The sequence below is a fragment of the Struthio camelus genome, chromosome 9 (genome assembly GCF_040807025.1).
Source record: "Struthio camelus isolate bStrCam1 chromosome 9, bStrCam1.hap1, whole genome shotgun sequence".
Taxonomy (NCBI): domain Eukaryota; kingdom Metazoa; phylum Chordata; class Aves; order Struthioniformes; family Struthionidae; genus Struthio; species Struthio camelus.
The window spans coordinates 15,794,069-15,814,381 of NC_090950.1; the positions used below are offsets into that span (position 1 = coordinate 15,794,069).

Genomic DNA, 20,313 nt, shown 5'->3' on the forward strand with positions numbered 1-20,313 from the left:
GTATAAAATGCTCTCATTCTTTTTAATGAATTATTTCAATATGTTATTAGAGAAGCCGCAGGGATTAGTCAAGCAGCAGTTTCAGAAAGGTTAAAACAGTTTCTTAAAGCTTGCCTCCCTCGTGTCTCACAGTTCGTTGTGTTTCCAGTGAAAGGTACTGGAAACAGATTATGAAGGATACTTTTGTTTTAATTTGGCGTCTTTCCCTTCTGTTTATTGGTGCAATCGACTGCACACATGTACCACTGCTGGCACGGAGCCAAATGCAGACAATACTCGAGATGAGGAAAAGTAGGGTGCAGCGTGAATGCGCCTGGGGTTTTCTCGTTTCCACTGTTTGGTTACAGAGGGAGAGGTCAGCGACTGGGTTGCAGTCATGAGTCATGTGTAGCACAAAAGCCAGCTATCCTGTGTGCGAACGATTGTTGTTGCTCCACAAATGTAGTTTAAGAAACATATCTGTTGAGATCACTGCTTTTCATGTCCTGTCCCCTTTCTGCCAGAGCTCCTGCACTGAATCCCGAATCCAGATCAGATTTCAAAACTCCCCTTGCTGCTCGGCTTTCACTCTAGTGGCTCATTTCCAAATACCTTCACATTTTAACTGATTTAGATCTAGGTTCCTGTTTGCAAAGCTTGACTCAGAGAGCTCACGTTTACCTTATTTTCCTTCTAGATGCCTGTTTGTTTTTCCCTATGTAAATGCATGCAGTCGCCTGTTTCCCTTTTCTAGTAGAGACATGGCCCAGAATAATTTAATGAACTTCAAAATTATCACTGGGTCTTTATATCAGATGCTTGATGACACCAGGACTGGGTGATGGCACTTAGATGGCTGAGCGTGTTGAGCTGTGTTACCCCTGTGAGAGCCTAGGGAGGAATTTGGGAACTTGGAGGCACGTGACTTCTCTGACTTCTTCCCAAATTTTGTTGCATGTAGAGGGGATGTGTTTTCTATGGGGAGCTGAGTTCCTCCTGAACTTTCATGTAGCTCTGCAGCCTGCTGCAGAAGGGGATGCAAAACACGGTCCTTGCCTCCCAGGGTGTCGGCGAGCAGCCGGGCTTGCTTCTGCTTTGAGGAACGCCTGTGACTGCTAAGACCTGGCAGGTACGAAAATGTTTTCTAAGCCTGTGGAGTGGAGCGTGGATAGCCTGTCCCTGTAGCTGATTTTCTGTAACGGCAGGGCTGGAGCTGATTCTGTAACAGTTGGAGCACTGTCGCGCAGAGGATGGAAAATCAAGCAAAGAACTGAAATCTCATCTTGAGGTGTGTGAAATGACTGCCTGGAGCAGGAGCGGGTGTGAGGTCGCCCCCATGCTCCAGGTGAGCTACGGCAGCGGGCCAGGCTCGCGGTGTGAGCCGCGGCAGTCCTGCGAGGTGTTTGGAAGCGCAAGTCCGAAAACTGCACTGGTGCCACTGGCACCTGAATCAGCAAGGTGTGGAGCATTATACCTAGATTACTGACTTGTTAATTAATAAACCAAAATTGAAGGCTGCTCATTATCTATTAGGCAGCCAATAACCTTCAATAGTTTTTTAAATCAAGCCCATGAAGATATCTTAAAAAAAAAAAAAAGAAAAGAAAAAAAAGAATGAAGAAGGACTGTAGAAAGTATGGAAACTTTCAAAATGTGTTGCTAAGCCCATTGCATCTCTTAGCAGTAGCAGCCTCATTTCTGAGGACTTGCTGAACTGTGCATAACATTGCAGCGTAGAAACGGTTGGCACCAAGATACCGCACAAGACGTACAGAGCTAGCGGTGCTGTGCCAGGAAACGAGCTGGCTGAAAGATCAGTCAAGTTCTACTAAATAAAATGAAACAGAAATAAGGAAGAAGAAAGGCTCAAATAAAGATGCTTAGCTGTGCTTGGAGACTGTTACTGTCTTGCACTAGATGTTATCTAAATTTTATAAACATGATTTTAAACTAGACTACATCTATCTTCAGCACACTTACTGTGGAACCTGGGGACTAAATACAAAACAGACTTAATACTGCAAGTTGGCTTTCTTTTATACAGTTTTTGACAATCATTAATGATACATAATTAGTTTAGAACCACATAATACAAATTTGTGAAAATACATTCTTATTTTCTGGTATTTGGTTCTAGAAACCTTCACCAGGATAGCAGCCTCTGTAAATGTAAACTCTGGAGCTAGATGTTTTTAGAGTCTAATCTTGGATTTTAAACTATTTCCCCACCCCCGTGGCTTTCAGGGAAAAGACAACTGTAACACAGTGGCAATAACATCTATTTAACTTAAACATAAGGCTGTTGAGAATGTTTTTATAGAAAATAGATCTTGTCAGACAAATCTAATTTTATACTTGGATGAAATTACAAGTTTGTTTGACCTGCATTTAATAAGCTTTGTAAGGCGTCTGGAATGGCATTACGGTTAAAAGTTATCTCTTTATGGTATCAATGAAACATTGATTAAGAACTGGCTGGTTGATAGACCTGGCATAGTAATTGCCAGTGGAGAATTGCCGTGAATTGATGAGTGTTTCAGTGCAGGTTTTAGAGGATCAATAAAAAATTTGATAGTCAATAACTTTACCACTATAAAGTCACTGATGATGAAACATGTGGATGACACGGAACAAAATAATGATAAATCATGATAAGGACAGAACAGATGGCTGCTCTCATTCAAATATATTTCCTTTAATTGTATTCCAAAAAACAAATGCAGTGTTGTGTATCTTGAAAAAAGCAAGGAGGGTCAAACTACCCTGCAGTGATTGCGGGTTGCAGTGCCAAGAGACTCCTCCTGAGCTCCAGGAAGACTAACGCATGCAACCAGCGAGCAGAGAGTAAACTAGAGTGCCAGGGCTCTTGTGTAAAAGGTTAGTGAGACCAGTGCTGGCACACCAGGGCCGATTTGGTGGTCTGCAATTTAGAATGGTTTTCAAACAGTTGGGGAGGATGTGAGAAAGAGCCCCCCCATTTTGCCCCAAGATAAAATAGTGACCTAGTTAAATCTTTAAGCACCTTTACATGAAAATAATATGTGATACGGGAATACTTAAAAAAAACTAGTGCAGGACAGAAAACTTAATCTGTGCTGAAAGACAACCCCCCCCCCCCCCAAAACAATCAATGAAATAACCCCCTCCCCCCACATTTTAACTTTTTGACTAGGTAGAGGAAAACTGGGAAAGGTGGTAAGCTCTCTCCATCACTGATATTTTTCTTATCAGGAGTGGATACCTTCCTAATACTTGTGTCCTTTAACTCACACAAGTTCTTGCGATCGATGCAGAGGTACAGGGTGAAATTTAATAGTCTGATGTTCGGGGGGCCAGACTTGATAAAGTAAAGGCCCCTTGTTGCTTAAAATTTGAGCTTTAAGAATTAAATTAGTTAGCACTGTCGAAGCCCTTTGACACCAGGAAACCCACAGAAGCACTCACACAAGTTAATTCCCCTTGGAAAGGGGGCATGCTTAGTATCTGAGAAATTTTTAGTCTTTAACCTAAGTGCCATTTCATTTGTTTTGTCTTCTGTGCCCGGTTGTCCAATTATGTCCATGTGGCTACCCTCACTCATCCCTACTTTTCTGGTTACTGAACTGCGCTTCATTTAGTTTGGCAATGTTTTGAAACACATCATCTAAGCTTCTGTTTGTTCTGTACCAGTGAAACATATATTTCATTATCTTTGACTATGAACATGTAGTTCCTGATCGGGTCTGACAATGCTGTGTTGTCTTTGTACTCAATTATAATCATTAACTTCAAGTTTGTCAATAGATTGCGAAGGACACTTAACTCATTTAGGATCGTGAAAATTCTGCTGTTTGTAAGGCATTTACTTAGATTGGAAGTCATTTTGACTTTTAATTCTGCCTCCTGCATGAATACAATTATAGCTGTGGACAATTCTTTCTTATACTGGAAAAATATCTCCAAATCCCACAGAAGATCTCATGGGAGTTGGCATCAATCTCCTAATTTGTCCATTTCTGCAGACCTGTTATTCGTATGCTGTGGCAAGTGCATAGGGACTCAGCCAGGGTACAAGTAGTGACGGACAAGCTTTCAGAAGGTCAAATGTTTATTTTGCTACAGCTATCCCAAACAATAAGTGTCCCACACAATAGATGTCTTCAGTACTGTCATAGAAACTGATAAAAAGCTGTTGGTTAACTAGAGGAGCTTGAGGATTCGAAATATCTATCATGCTAAACAAGATCAAAATTACTAGGTTGCAGCAATATCTACAATACTAGTTTTGTGCACTGCTCTATACCATCTGATATAGTGTGGCCCATCCCCTCCCCATGCTGCTTCTTTCCTCGCTCCTGTGTACCTGGCTGCTGTCCTGGAGCTGGGTGGTGGCATGTGCCCAGCTCTGCTTTTCCTGGAGGGGACTGCTTTTCCCCCCTTGCCATGGCTGCTTCCTCTCTTCCCCTAAAGAGCCAGAGCAGAGCTTGTGCCTCAGGGAATCAGCTGGGAACAAGTGGACCCAGAAAAACAGGAGGACTACCAAGAAAGGGGTGGTGGGACACCGTGTCCCTGGTGCCTCTGCATGGGACAGTCCCGTGGGGACAGATGCTGGTTCTGCCGGGAGCCCACAAGGCAGAAGGGAGAGACAGTAGGCACAGTCTCTAGAAATGTGGTTAGCTCCTTATCCAAAATGCTTAATAGTTGGCAGTAGTGTGACAATTTGTTAGCATCTATATCATGAGGGACTTAAATGAGGTTGTCTCTTCCTAATTTGACTTAAGCAGCCCAAAGGGAGCCCTTAGGGGGGACAATTTTCCTTCGTCTATCCCACTTGGATCATTGGCATTGCCCTGATCCAGATCAGGGCTTATGACACTTTCAACTACTTTCTTTTGCCTGCGTAACTAACAATTTTCTCCCGCAGCACGGACTGAGTGGCTCCCTCTGCTATTTTTGGCGCACACCCTCACAGACTGCAGGCAAAAGCCTTGTGTCTGCCCTGTCCTAAGTTATAATTTTCTGTATCTGAGTGATGGTGGGAATCACTCTGGTTCTGTCACAGCAGTTCTTGACTATCACCCATCCAGGGGAGCTATTTTCCATCACAGTGAGGGACTCAAACTACCATTCCCGTGAGATACCAAATTAACATTTATAATAGGTAGTTCTTTGATTTCTCAGATGAAAATATTTCTGGGTTTAGATGCCTGACATTTCAATGACAAGTCAGAATTTTCCAAGGGCATTTTCATTCAGTGGAAAGTTTATTTTTCTGTTGAAAAACAGTTTTGAGGGAAAATATTTGACCAGCACAGTCAGGGCTCAACTGTCCACACAAATACAGCTTTATGTCTGACCTAGGATAGCTGTCAAGGACAGAGGATTACAAGCATTTTGGGCTGAGGATGGCTGTATTAGTTTGACCTCAATAGTAAGTAAAGTCTTTGAACAAGTTTTGAGGGAAAAGGGTAATCAAGGACATAAAGTTATGTGGAAAATTGGATAAAATGCAGTGTATTTTTTAACAAAAGCAGATTGTGTCAGACTAGCCAGATATCTTTATTTGATAAGATAACTGCTTTGCTAGACAAGGTCAAAGCAATAGATCAAATATATAGCTGGGTTCAAGTAAAGCATTGCTACAGTGCCTCATAGGAAAATATTAGTCAAGAGAGAGTCAAAAGGGAATAGCATACAGCAGAAGACGGATCAGATTAACTTCCCTTTTAGTTTGGGTCATCTTATAAAGGGCACCCCAAGGATGGAGGGAGGTGATAGGTGGTGTTCCTAGGCTTGGGACAGTCCTGTTACGTATAAGTGGTGTTGATGCATGAACTAGTGTTCACCTGCAGATTTCATAAGCAGGTGCAAAACAGGGTGGTATTACAACAAGGAGGATTAGCTCTTCAGACAGAGCTACCATTTGAAAAGTGGAGGCTTTTGCGTCCCTAGTTAGAAATCTAGATAGATTTCTAACCTAGCAGTTCTTGCTGAATATTGTGCCCAATAATGTTGATTACTTCCAACATGATAATTGCCCTGCAAATGAGATTTTGGCGGGGGGGGGACATTCTTTGTAACTCTTTAAAACTCGGGGACTATTTATTCACTTTTGAGACTGAAAGAGGCTGGAAACTGAATGAAATGAAGGTCGAAAGAAGTTAATATAAGGTCACTTTTGTAAGAACATGAGCTACTTTATCATCAGAATGCCTTAGTGTCAATGCACGAGTTTTTAATATCATCAGCTATCCTGATTTATAGACTAGATAGAGGTAAAATAAGGCAGGTAGTATAACATCTTGTCAGTCTTAATCTGAGACAGCGTTTGAAATGCAAACGTGTTTAGATGCTACATTCATGTGCAGAGTGTAATAATTTGTGTCTATTTATCTGCAGTAATACCGTCAACCTAAATAAACTTGAAATTTGCTTTTACTCATCTTCCTTTAGTCTCTCTTTAAAATCACTTTGCTCATCTCACTTGCAATCATGGCTCTCAGGTAGTTTAGTCTGAAACCAATCTGAGACGATGGTAAGATGCACTTTCTATTAAAATCTCTGAAAAACGCCATTGGCACAAATGTCATCTGATTATATGCTTTTCATGAGGTAATGTCTGCTGACAACAAATTAAGCTGCCTCTCATGATAAGATTATATTATCATTAAAGAAAAGTCCCCCTCCCTTTGAAATATATGGTCTTATGTATTTGTTTGGAGGTATAAAAGAAGAACAATACCATAGGTTTGAAATTTGCAATAATACGTAGGCCCTAAAATGGAAAGGATGGGAAAAGAATCATACTGCAATTTCAACACTAGTTTGTCATAATTTACTTATTGTAAGGGTTCATCCATCATGGATGTTCAGCCTGCTTGCTTTTAAAAGTGATATCAGTAGCATGTAGATACCTAAACTATTATTTTCATGGCCTCTGTAGCGTTATTAACAGGCTGTGTGTAGACACTGAGGAATGGGAATTGGTGCATAGTCTGTCATGGGCAATTAAGAAACAGAATTGGTCTGAACCGTCAGTTAAAGCCAGAGGTGAATCTTTTGACCTGTTTGCAAATGTCTGGGAAATGTTTTGTTTCCTAATATTTATGTTCATGTGCTTATGCAGTGGACAAAAAGAAGCATCTTTCACATGTCTTGGCAGGGCAATTAGAAGAAGAGCAGTCAACCAGATGTCCAACAGACAGCTGTAGCTTTATGGTGGCCTAGAAGTTATCCTTCTGAACTATTCATTTTTGCTCTCTTCCGTAAGAATGAATCCGTAGTAGATGAAGTTTACAGGGCTCCACAATTTTTTTTATGGATCATTCACTGATCTTAGTTAATGTGGATTTGTATATATACCACCTAGATTTTATGCAGCAGTTTTCTCCCTGTGTTCAGTTACCCTCCTAACTGATGCCCTTTGTAGGGTGTCTTTTATTTTGTTTTGTTTTTTGGACCTACTAGTAGAAATTCTATAAGACCTTGCAACCTCTGCCAGTTAGCTTGTGTCCTAGGAAGCAAACCTATTTTATTGCAACCTATTTTATTCTTCATTCCCTTTAGTCTCTAACTTCAGAATCAACTCACGTAAGTTTGCTTAGGTTGATGGTATTACTGCAGATAAACAGACACACTCTGTACATGATTCTGTCATCTAAATATGTTTTCAGTTCAAACACTGTCTCAGATTAAGACTGCTAAAGTGTTCTACTGCCTGCCTTTTTTTTTTTTTTTTTAAACCTCTGTCTACTTTGTAAATCTTTTTACAGGATGCTCAAATATGGGCTTACCAATGACGATTTATAATTTTTCTGTCTTGCTGATGATTTTACTTTTCACACCAGGGCAAAGATGAAAAAAGGAACATTAATCATTGATTAGCATGCAATTTTAAATGACAAATTCCAGAAAAGTACTTTTAAAAAGAACTTAAAATGAAACGGTTGATCCGTAATATTCAAACTTCCTTCAGAGAAGTTAGCATTCACTGATACCGTCTTGCAAGAGGAGAAATCAAATTTCCCTAAAACCGAGAATGTCCTCAACAATGGAAAAAGTTGGTGTTTTTCACCAATTATGCAAGTAAGGTAATAAAAGTAGTACTAGAATGATACTAGGAACTATGTAAATGAACTATTATTTTAAACTATTGGAGGTAAGTATTGGAGCAGTACAATTACTGTGCTCATACTGTTGCAATGTATGAAACACCTGACGACATTTTGCTGTCCTATGAGAAACAGTTTAGTGAACTTGCATGGCTTCCGAGAGGGCAGGTCTGCCCCATGAAAAAGAAAACCCAAACTCTGACACTTGTGTGGTTCACGTGGCAGTGCAGTGTGTGGGAAGATATATGACAGCAGTAAGTAAAGGGTCTGGGCATTTTTCCTAGTCTTCTACAGAGTATGTTTGTGATATTTGACATACCACTTAACTTTCCCTCTCTTCCCTTTTCTAGTCCCTGAGATTAGTGGTGAAGACAGTCATCTCTCTTACCAAGCACTTCTGAAGTCTATGGGTAAAAAAAATTCTTTGTCACGCGTGATTCATAGGTATCCTTTCTGAAAGGTATTCGCAGAGTTCAGGGACTGACCCGGGAGGGGATGGAGACGCTCTCTTTTCTCCTTGCACCCTTGTTCCCAGTCAGAGCTGAGCTCAGGAAGGTGGTGGTGCGCTGCAACAACGCAGGGCTGTCCTTGGCTGTGTATGTGAATATCGCGTACTATAGAAACAGAAGGAACGGTCACTCTTACATTTTTCTCCCTGTGTAACTCCCTCCTTGATGTTGTTATTTCCAGTCATTTCTCTTATGGCATCAGGCTGACTGTCATTCACAGTAAGGCACTCTGACAATGTGAAGGAGGTGCCTGAGAAGGGCATGTCTCCACTCCTGTTACTTAGGGGCGCCTTAGTGAGGTGTCCTCCTGTGAACCTGGTCAGGTGAGCAAACCGAGAGAGGTCTGTGACATCTGAAGCGAAAGGAATTTGAGACATAGGTTTAATACCAGGCTGCTCTTTTGACCTTACGGTTCTGACAGAGAAGCTCTTACAGCATTATCTTATCTTGATAGGCAAGCAGGAGGCTGTTTCTGAAAGAAAAGATGATGGCAGATTATCTTTTATGGCAGCAGTAACCTTGTCTGAACAGATGAATCGGGCTCCTGTGTGTTTTTAAGGATGAGACAGTACGATCATACCTAGGCCTAACATATTTTTGAGTTGTGTGTCAGGTAGTTTTATTTGCCTGCATCTCAGATCCATCACTGTGGAAACTAAGACAACTTGTTCGCGGTCTTTAGTCATAAGCTGCTGAGCTGTATAATGTTCAAATTCTGTTTGTAGCCTCAACAAGTCTCAAAAAAATATCCTCTGGTTTCCTTGAGGGATTGAGGCTGACAGGTCACAACTCCCAGGTAGTATTTGCAGCCCTGTCATATCATGTCCTTCTATTTTACTATATATTGCATGGTCTTTCAATACTAGTACTAATTTTCTTATATTACTTGGTAGTGTAGCGCTACCTAAAAGCACCCCACTCAGACCAGGTAGCGTATTATAATCTAAATAGAATGTTATAAAAAACATTTGATAATCTAACAAATCGTATTGTTTCAAGGAAGTTAAATATCTAAGCAATGGTCAAAACGTGACCTCTGTTGTGTCTATTACAAGGGCTAGTAAGTTTTGCCTCATGGCACTCCTGCTATAATAGGAAAACAGCTAAATTATTAGAGCTAATAAAAAATTATTCCAGCTTTGAAGACTTTTTCAGTAACCAAGGGACAGTTGTATGGGAAAGATCTGAGATTCACTTTCTCTCTCTCCTTCAGTTGTGAACCATCCCCAAAGATCTTGGCCTCTCAGAGGCCAAGGTGAACTGCTGTATCTACGTGTTCAGGCCTAAACCAAGAAAACTAATAGGAGCTTGACAATCGGTCGTAACGAGGGATGAGGAACAGCGTGACTGGATGAAGCGCGTGTCTGGGTGCTTGTCGAGCAAACGACGTGTGGCTGGGGAGAAGGAGCTTTCCCCCCTCAGCCTTCTCCCTGCACGCAGCCTCTCCTGACTGCTGGGTGAGATTCAGCAGAGCTCGCCCAAAAGGGCAAAGGGGAGGGGGCCACGTGCGGCAGCCATCTGGGGAAGAATGGGTCTTGTGGAAAAGCATTACGTGGTTAACGTTTGCGTTGTAGCAGGCAAGGCATGCACAAGGGCCTGAATTACAGCAGTAGACACCTGTTCTGACTTTGGAAGCCTTTACACTGCAGCTTTAAAAGAGCAGCAAAGTATTTGGGTGCGCTGCTGTTGAGCGAGACCTGCTAAGGGGTTGCTGACTCACCCGCCAGAGCTGGGCCTGGGACCTGCTCATGGTTGGTCAGGCTCAGTCCCAGGGGGCTTCCTTCTCCTGGGCTCTCCACCCCTTCCCCTGTTCCTCTCGTGCCCTTTTTTTGCTCTTTCCCCCGATTTGCCCCAGCCCATCATTCATCTCACTTGGGATCAAAACGTCTCTCTTGTCTGAGCACCTCAACTTCCATCGTCAACCTTGTTAAATTTTTCAAATGCCACGTTTGTTATTTCTTGCTGCCCCTCACGCTTTCATCGACTTTCCTTAGAAAAAGCTCTCAAGATATAAACCTTAAATATTTAAAGCTTCTTAAAATATTTTCTTAAAACTCTGCAGCTTTCGTGTCCCAGCTCCCTTTCCTTCCACGCTCCCTCGAAAACTGAACAAATACTACCCCCTCCCCAACGCCTAAACAAGACGCAGTGGTGGCTAATTACCGGTGTTTCAGTGCCGCAGGCTGGCAAGCACTGTCTGGTAATTCTGTGATTCTGTGTTTCTAGAAATAAATAGTTTTTTTTTTTAACATTTATTCACACACTCAGGTTTTTAAACTTTGTTTGCATAAATATCTGAAAGCGCACAATCCCTTAAGGTAATGAATGTATTTGCTTCGGTACTTTAAGGTAGCGCTTAGGGTATAGGGGTACAGCTATAAACAGCGATTGTTTAGTACAGCAAAGTAATCACATGTTCTTAAAATAACTGTTTTACAAACCACTTGTTCTTTTCGTTCCTGCTCTTACCTAATAAGCGCTCAGACCTACATTCCTCATTTCTTTCTTTCATAGGGTTGCTGCTTTGGCTTCCAGCTGCGTTAAAACTTATTACACTTAGCCGTGTTTTAGCAACCCTTCTTCATGCTACTCAAAATACTCAGCTCTCAAGGATGAAACTATAAAGGGAGGATCGTGTTTTGGAAAACCACGTTAGCTGTGTAGCCACCCACAAAGCGGTGTGATTCATTACATCCTGCGTTTCCCTTGTGAGCCGGGACTGAGCTCATGTCTTTTCCATGGGGTGTTAAACGCGAGTCTTTTTTCCGGCAGACTTGCCTCGCTGTGTGTTTTCCACTGGGATACGTAGCGTGTCAGCATCTTATTCAGGGGCTGTTTCAGACAGAAGGGGCAGCGGAGGCCAATTTTAGATTGGAAGCTCTGAAGAAGGCATAGCTTTGCCAGTGGATATTCAAATGCTCCCAGGAGCACAAGCACCTCTGAACTCAAGGTGTTTTACTATTATTCAAAATCTTATGCCCTGAATATTAGTTCCAGGGACTTCCTTGGCTCTTTACATCCAGTAGCATAAACAGAGGAGCCACGTTGTACTCGATATATTCACTACAGTTATAAAAATAACTTGGTCCTGCAAACCTAGGAGCTATGTTACATGTTCCTAACATTCACTTGTTAGCATCTTATCCAGTAGCTCCTTGCATAGGCACAAATGTTGAACATTCATATAGCAAGAGGATGATTATTGAAAACAAAAGCATTTTTGGAAGTAGCTCCTATTTTGCAGTAGTTCCTAGGTTGTTCAGGGAAATACAGTTGCTGTTAGTGGCAGTGTCCTGTTGAAGAGTATGGATGTGCAGTCTTTAGTCTCTGGTAATGAAAATCTGTGTGTTTGTATCTCTCCTTTAGAGGAAATGACGCTAAATAAATTATTATAAAAGGCGGCAGACCCAGGATACGTCTCTGTTATGCTGAATGGAATTCTCCTTCTGACTTTTTATTTTTGAACAAGCTAAATCCTCAAAATTCTTGATATTTTTAAAATTGGAGTAAATTCTCTGCTTGTTTGCAACCACCATGACCAAGTGCTACCTGGTCTCAAAAGCACTGGAAAACCTTCTCAATCTGGGTAATGAAACTTCATCTGTATCGTTAAAGGATTGATGAAGTAATTTTGCTTTTAGATAGGAAAAGATTGCAAAAATGTTACTGAAAATCATAGGAATAGTCTCCAGCTTTGATTCAAAGGGCTTCGTTAATGTAACTATTCATATCAACAAAAGTTTGCAACAATAGGTGTAAGCAGTTGCTCAGTTTGTTTCAAGACAGACAGACTTCTGGGTCCTGCTTTATGTTGGAGTTTCTGATGAAGGCGTAGCATGCTGATGGGTATTTGAATATACAGAATCTCCATTAGCCTACTCGTGTGCGTCTGTAAATGAATGTATTCACACCATGAGACAGTGCAAAACACAGGTGCTACTTGGAAAAATTGATTTTTTTCGTGAAGTAAATTTATTCTGTTTGTGTTATTACATTTTTGGCATCTCTCCAAAGGAACAACTAGAGTGCTCAGATTTTTTGCTGTGTTTTATAGCTTAATTTATTAGCGCAGGGCACATTTACATTCAGAGCTGCACCACTGAAACTTAAATCAGGTAATTCAGTCATAAATTAGCTATGTTGAGTTTCTAGTGCACTAAAGGTGTCCACACAAGGTTTTGCAGAATTTTAAATATGTCAGTTTTAAAATATCACCTTTGGTTGAGCCAGCATGACTTTGAATGAAAATCAGGTACAAGTTCTTCAGCCTCCTTAAGCAGGTAATGCCGAGAAAAGGGAACGAGAGAGAGATTTTTCATAGTTAAGACTAGCAAAGCTTAATGCAGACCTACAGTCACATAAAACAAACTGCCAGCTGAAAAGAGTTAGCTTGTGCAAGACAGTCATCCAGAGACGGATTGCTTCCCTTTTCTTATATCCTGTCTAGCCAATACAACCGGGCTGAAGTTTCTGTCCTGAAACAGGAATACCCCGTGCCACTGCCTGGGCTGGAAATGTCTGTTTTGAGAGCAGCAAAGTAACTCACTCATTTTTGTAATCAGCTCTAAGAAGAAGTGTGGTGATAGTTACATAATCATTTTAAAAATAATGTTAATGAAGATTTTAGGGGTTGTTACGATATCGTTTTACTCTAATAGGTCAAAGGATCAGTTCTCTAGCCCTTGCTGATACTACGTTTTCTCACCAAACCCCCCGAACCGCTCCTGTGTGTAGGCGCTGCTGAGCGTACGCAGGACTTTGAGCTGGGTCTAGCGTGGTCCTGTGTCATCCTTACCAGGCCGCTTTCTGAAACTCGGTAGTGCTCCCCCAGCTCCAGGATCCCCAGCTGCCTACTGGGGTCGTGAGCTCCAGCCTCTGCCGTGAACAAGGATTTAGGGCGTAAGGGAAGAGGTGTCAGACAAGCGCAAAGCCCTGGAGACCGCCGAGGAGCGCAGCGTGGCGGGTGGGAGCGAAGCCCTCTCCCCTGCCCCGGTTTCGCTCCCGGCTCGGGCAGCGCTCCCGTCAATTGGCGAGTTTTGCGTTAGGACGCCGGCAGCAGTCGGGTGGCTCGCTCTGTCCGCGGGTGGAAAAGCCGTGGCACGCCTGCCATTTAGGTTGCAAAGCACCAATGCACATAAAAAGCTTGGAAGCTGCCAGCTTGTTTTGGGGACGCTTTTTGGAACAATGGGATTCTGATATGCTGCTTTTCATGTCCTTATACCTTCACAATAAGTATACTGAAAGTGTGTCCTTGAGTTCAGTAGTTTTACTTCTCTGAGCTTAACCTATAAATTGTGCTATAGCTATTACATGAAACAGGATTAGAGTCCTAAAGACCCAGGAGCATAATGCCTATTTTATTTTAGCTCAACATTGCAACTCATTTGAGAAAATTATTTACATGGTGAAGAACAATAATAGGACTAACTTATGCAAGACATCTATGCAAATCAAGGCAGCATATACTAAAAGCAACAAGCAATTGATATCCTTGGGTGACAGACTAGAGAAGAAACAGGAAAGTGAGAAACTAAATCTAAGAGTTTTTCTGAGAATTAGCAACTCGTTTTAGGACATCTGCCTGCAGAATGGAATAATCACTTATGGAATTTCATTTATACTAGTTAGCCAAGGGAAATATTTACTATAAGGAATGCCAGCTGCTCTTTAACTTTGGGTGAGTCCTCTCTGCGCGCAGACGCAGCGCAGCCCAGTGCTGGGAGGCACGCTGCCTTCTGCAGGCGCGGGCGCTTAGCCCCCCCCCCCACAAGCTAAATAAGTACTTTGGGAAAAAAAAAAAAAAAATCAACCTAACAGCTAGGCTTTGCCAACATTTGGTAGTCCTGCCAGATGATTTGTGTGTGTGTGTGTGTTCGTTTTAATGGCATATGTAAATGTCACTTAAGAATATTAGGGAAAATATTGTGCCTCACTTTTAGTCTCGCTGAAGAGAGGGAACTGGGCTCTGCCGATTAATCAAAAAGTTAAGGGACCCCTCGGCTCTCCCCAAATGTTCCTTCCCTGTAACTCTTCCTGGGCTGTTCCTTCACCACCTGGACGGTCTCTGCCTCCTGGTCCAGGCTGTGCCCCCGTAGCCAGAGCTGCCGCGGGAGCATCGTCCCGCAGGGCTCAAACGTGGGGAAAGGAGCAGAGACAGCGGGTGGCCGGGCAGGAGGCTTCCCGCGACGGCACGCGGGCAAGCGGAGGAGCACGCAGCGGACTAAGTCCCTCTCTGGGTGCCTTTGTCAGAGTTGGATTAATATTCCTCATTTTACTGCTGAGACCGAGTAAGGGCAGTTTATGGAGGTTGTCAGGTCACTACGTTAAATCAGTCACAAATGTCCTGTAATCTCAAGGGGACCGCCCCAAATCTTTTCTTCCTTTATAGCTTCTATTCCAGGTATTTTTCTTTTCTTCTATGACTCACTTTTTAATATACAGGTAGTAACTTATCTCCCCTTTTTCACATTCAGAATTACATTCAAAAATTCTGCGTTTTATGTATTACACTGTAGTTTATTATCAGTAACAGCTGTTTTTCTGCTCTTTCATTTTTCTTTATATCTAAACTTGTAAAGGCTTTTTAATAGGTACGATGTCTGACATCTGTGACCACAAAGCCTAAAATTTTATTTTGAAGTTTTGTTGTATTTTTTTCTATGTTGGCTGAACATTAAGATTATTTAGGTCTGTGTATTATGTTCTAAGTTTCTTGAACGGTACTGAATACATATTATTACATATATTAGTTATAATTTGCTATAGCTTTTAGAAAAGCACGAACCGATGGCAGTGCTTGTCCAAAGAACAGCAGGAAACACTGAAGTTTCTACTCTTGATTGTGAACGTAGTCTTGAGTTGTGACCTGAAACACATTTACTGATCTAATGCTCTCTTGAAAGCAGACACTCCATTAAGTAAAAATTCCTTTGTGCTGTTGACGCTTGCTACAGTGTGAGCAGGGCACTGAGATCTATTTCAGTTTTAACCTAGCTTGGATTTATTCTCAGACATGGCATTTGATGTGAGGGGCTGAATGGTTTGTGCATTAGCTAGCAGTACAATTTTTATCCAGTACTATGCGTTTATCTTGTAGTTTGCTATTTGAGATATGTTCTGGTTCTCCGTCAAGGACCATTTAAATATTTTTACTCATTAGAAAGACCAAATTAATACAGTAGTTTACCTACATCTTCATAAAAAATTGAGTCGTTAAAATGGAAAATGATTAGCTCGTATGTGAAATGATGCTATTTATGCATCCTCTGTTCTGAAGTTCATGAAATGCATGTTTTCACACCTACCAAAGTAACAGAGTCTCAGTCTTCCATGTGTGGCAGATATCACTGCAGCTCCACGATGTGCCATCATGGTACGATGTCAGGACAGAATTTCCTTATGAAGCTTGAAGGCAAAGAAAAGCAAGCTTGTCTTTGAGAATGTCGTCTTAATCTGGTCAGTAAATGTTACTAGACCGACATCGCTGATGGCCGTTTGTCTTGGAGTGGCAGGGATGTGTCTGCTTCACAGCACTATGGGAAATAACAGGGCAGTTGAAGGCAGCACTAACAGTGGGATTCTCGTCTTGGTCTCTGATGAATTCAGAGGCATGCTAGTAAATTCAGGATGGGAGAAGAATGTAGTCTAAGATGAAGACACCGTAAGATCACAAACTACAAGCATGCCACCCTACTGAAAGCATCTTCTAAAACAATAAAGAAACCTCTAAAAAGCCTGAAGTATCTGAGTGTTACGCTGATGGTAAATTTCTAAAAAACAAACAAACAAACAAAAAACTGATCTTAAAAGAAGTCTACTGATTCTTAATTATTATAAAGTCACAGATGCATGATAGGCTGTTCTGACAGTGATGGACAGTGCACTGTCTGAATCTCAGTAAGAAGCATACAGGGCTTTTGTCCAATTTGCTATCACTGAATTTATTTCGGGTTTTTGGATTATTTAAGGTACAGAAAGGACTAGGATTTCTGGTAATGTATTTTTGATGCTTAAATATTTTAATTACAGAAACACCTAGAGGTTCCTATGGCAGTCAGGACTGCATTTTGCTATTCACTATGTATAGAAAGAATAAGAAAGAGACAAAAATTTAGCTTAGTTAGGGCAGAGGTGAAAAAGCCCAGAAACATGAGTGGAGGTTATCTAGCAGTTAGTGGTCAACTGGGAGCATGACCTGGGTAGTCTGAATACAATTCAGTGCTCTATGGGACACATTAGTGTGTCCTACTGTATGGATTTCTCTGACATTTGAGGATCAGACTGTCTGGCCTCTTTGGAAATCTGATCATCTTGAGCTCTCTGGCACAGCCATTGGATTAGCTGCTTCCAGGGAGCCTGGTAAATATGCTGCATTTATTTTGCTTTGAACTGGAGTGGCAAATATAGGAAACCCCTTTGAAGTTTGTAAAATTATGTTGGACTTACAGCACTATAGCTAAAAGCTGAATTTTCCACAAACACTACAAGCCATTTGCTTTATACCCGTCTCCTTTAACAAATACCAAAAGACATTATTTGTGATAAGATTTCCTGCCAGTCAGCCAAAAGCGGGATAGAATATTCCCTGTATATTATTTATGCCTTCTCTCCATCAGACTGTGAACAACTTGTTCACTGACAATATAAAGCCAGGGCTCATCAGCCTCTTCTGCATGATGTGCAACCTACAGCGCTGGCCACACGGCAGCCAGGAGGAGAGGGGCTGCTGAAATCTTTTCCCAGAGCCTAATACCCACAGTGGTACCAGAAAAAAATTTTTGAAACGGCCCAAAATATTGGAGCTGGGGAACATAAATGGAAGGCAAAGCATCAAAGTAAAATAGGAACTAGTATCTTTCCTTTGTGGCCTGAAGCAGCTCTTGACAGCCCTCACCATCGGCAGCAGTGTGTCATGAGCGTGACGGCACAGAGCTCGCCACCGAGTCCTACCTAAGGCTCTCGTAATGGTGGGAGAAGTTGGAGAGGTCCAGTCTCATGCACACAGAGGCATCATCCAGAGGCAAGGCGGGTTTCAGCTGCCTCTCTTGAAGGATTTTACTGTGCTGAAGGTAGAAGTCTGTGCACAGGGTTGTTATGTCCGTGCACTATGAGACACTTAAGAGATCTGACTCCAGGAATTAAACTTGTTCTGCTATTCACTGGGCTTTTGGCAGAGAATTAACGCTCTAGTTCTCTGAGGCAGGACTCAGAGGTAGCAAAATAGAGAAAATCTCATAAAATGCAGATTAAAAGGGACCAAATATAGGGCTGTGCCATGCGGGTTTTGGAATTTCTTCTAAGTTTAGAGGTGTTAAGAGCCAGGGTTTGGATCTATTCAGTTCATCTATGGAGCCTCTATGACAGCTTGATAAATATGGTAAATCGGATTCTCAGAGAGCAACACTCTGCATAAGCTTTAGTTTATTTAAAAATTGTCAACTGTCAAAGACAGAATACAGTTAATATTTTTAGTCATCTGAATAATGCATGAAGGTGGATTTTAGTCCCATTTTACCAACTGTGGTACTGCGGAAGTATTTTCTCCAAAGTAGATTCTTGCAAAAGTAAATGATATCACCTGGTGAGAGCTGAGGTGAAAGTAGCGCACAGCACCTCTCAGATAACCATATGTGCTCATCTGCGTTTTCCAAGAATAGTCAAGGTTGGCACTCCAGCTACCCAAACCAGGGAATCATTGCCCTTCAGAAAGCATATACATCACTTTCTCTCTTACAGGGGAAGGGTGAGAAGAGAGAGTCAGTAATAACCCATGGAAAGGAAAAAAAAAAAAAAGCCTAACATTAATTTTCAATTAGAATGGTAAGTAGGATGGTTATGTTAAATCTGGGGAATCTATACTGCTACTAGCATTCTTCTCACTATGAAGTCCACCAAACCTCCAGGCTTCCTCATATGAGTAGGTCAAGGAAGACTTTGCCAAACTGGTACTTTTTAGTTGCAAATAGGAAACTTGCCCTCATTTTCACGTCCGAAAGGCCACCCTAAACCTGACCTCGAGCTTATGTACAGTTTTGCTTGACCTTTCTTTAGAGTTCCTTCTGCTAGAAAATTGCCTTTTGCTGTCACTTAAAATATATTTCACTGTCAAAGTTAGTCAGGATTTAAAGAGAAAAGCCTTCAATCTAATTATAGAGGTACGGTGGAATCCTGCCTTCTCTGATGCTGGCAATATTTCTGCCATTGTGATGGGACCAAGATTATTTTCACCTAGTTTATTGTCTCATTTGCTTTCATTTTATCCCCCCCTCTGTTTCTCCTTTTGATTACAAAAAAGCAGAGCAGTCTTTAGACAGAGCTGCATATGCATTGGTATACATAGAAACATTTAGTTCCTCATTTATGCAATGACAGTTACGTTTGCGTAACTGTGGCATTTTCATGCTTTCATCACTCTTATCTTTATGGAAGAAACGATATTTTTTGCATCTCTTGAGCTGCATAAAAATTGTACAAAAGCGGAATTCAAAAGCATCCTTCTTGTTATTTCTTCAAAAACCAGCCTACTTTCCCCTAGCGCGAACAGTGACCCTGCCTATAGACACCAAACTGATAGCATACGACGTGCTCTCTAGGCAGTTTTGCATCTTTTCTCTAATGACGCCAAATCGGATGAGCTGCCCTTCGTAAGAGCTGCAACAGTAGCGCAGAATAAGGATGTCTAATGTTCACGAATTGTTTCCATGAAGACTTTTCAGTGGAATTATTTAGGAATATTTTGAACTTAAAAGTTTTCTTTCATAGATAAAAAAAAAAATTAGATAGAATGACATTATGAGGTGTTCACAGACCACTAACATTAATGAATAGGTGAAGTATTCCAGTTTTATCTTAAAGTGATAAACCATTTCTAGCACTTAAGAGCAAAAGCAGGTGTTATAAACAGGATCTATGAAGTTAATGTTTTCTTTCTCTCCACCTTTTAAAAATATATCAGTTTTTCTCCCTGGACTATTTACCAGAACACCAACATTTTTTCTTTTCATTGGCAAGTGCTATTATATCCAGAGTCTTGTCTGAAATGAAAAAAAAGCTTATAAAAAGTGTGAATCAACTGTGAATGCAATGTTACAAGTGCAATTTATTATAACTGCATCTGTACAAAGGGATGTCTCAGTCAATCTGTACCTTAACAACTTTGTATTGCGGTTTATTCAGCTGTAAAAAGGGAACAGTAATATTTGCATCATAGGCAATTTTGAAAGAGTAAATGTTGTGAGATGTTTTGAGACGTATGCTGAAAGACTCTGCTGATATATATGTTATAGAGGTTTGGTTTGAAAATTGGGCCCAAAAGCCCAAACGTGCCTGCTTTAAAACGGATGGAAAAGTTCCCTGTCCCTTCAGTGGTGCTGCTGGTGGCCCAGGTGACTGCTGTGAAGTTACGTGGTGACACTGTTGTGAAGCTGGGAACAAAAGCCTCGAGTCCTCTAGCTTGGTACCCCCATCACACCCCTAAACAGCTGGTGAAACAGGGGCTTGCTAAGGAGCCTTCTGGAAATGTTTTTGTGAGATGTAGCTCTTACAGTCAGAGCCGTGTTTAAGGAAGAAGCATAGAGGTACGCTTCCCCGCCTCTGCTCAGCCCCCTTCCTCCTGGGTGCCGCTGCGCCCCCCGGCAGAGGAAGGTCCCCGCGGGGGGCGCGCAGCCCCCTGCCTCTTCTCCCACCCTGCCCGAGGCTGGAGACGCGCTCCAGCTCTTGAGCTGGGACGTGGCTTT

At 41.7% G+C, this 20,313-nt stretch overlaps 1 protein-coding gene and 1 long non-coding RNA gene across 3 annotated transcripts in view; one reads left to right on the forward strand and one right to left on the reverse strand.

Annotated features, from left to right (window-relative positions):
* LOC138068153 (uncharacterized) overlaps positions 1-20,313 on the forward strand; it is a 237,532-nt gene that overhangs the window by 53,760 nt on the left and 163,459 nt on the right. The window contains exon 1 of one of the 2 annotated variants that reach the window (XR_011142805.1): positions 182-1,108. The exons of the other annotated variant lie outside the window; for it this stretch is intronic. This is a non-coding gene — a long non-coding RNA (uncharacterized lncRNA). Of the gene's footprint in view, positions 1-181; positions 1,109-20,313 lie in introns of those variants that run through there. 2 annotated transcript variants of the gene reach the window in all.
* The window catches only part of SLC9A9 (solute carrier family 9 member A9), a 215,471-nt gene that overhangs the window by 14,661 nt on the left and 180,497 nt on the right, over positions 1-20,313 (reverse strand). The gene's annotated exons all lie outside the window — the stretch shown is intronic.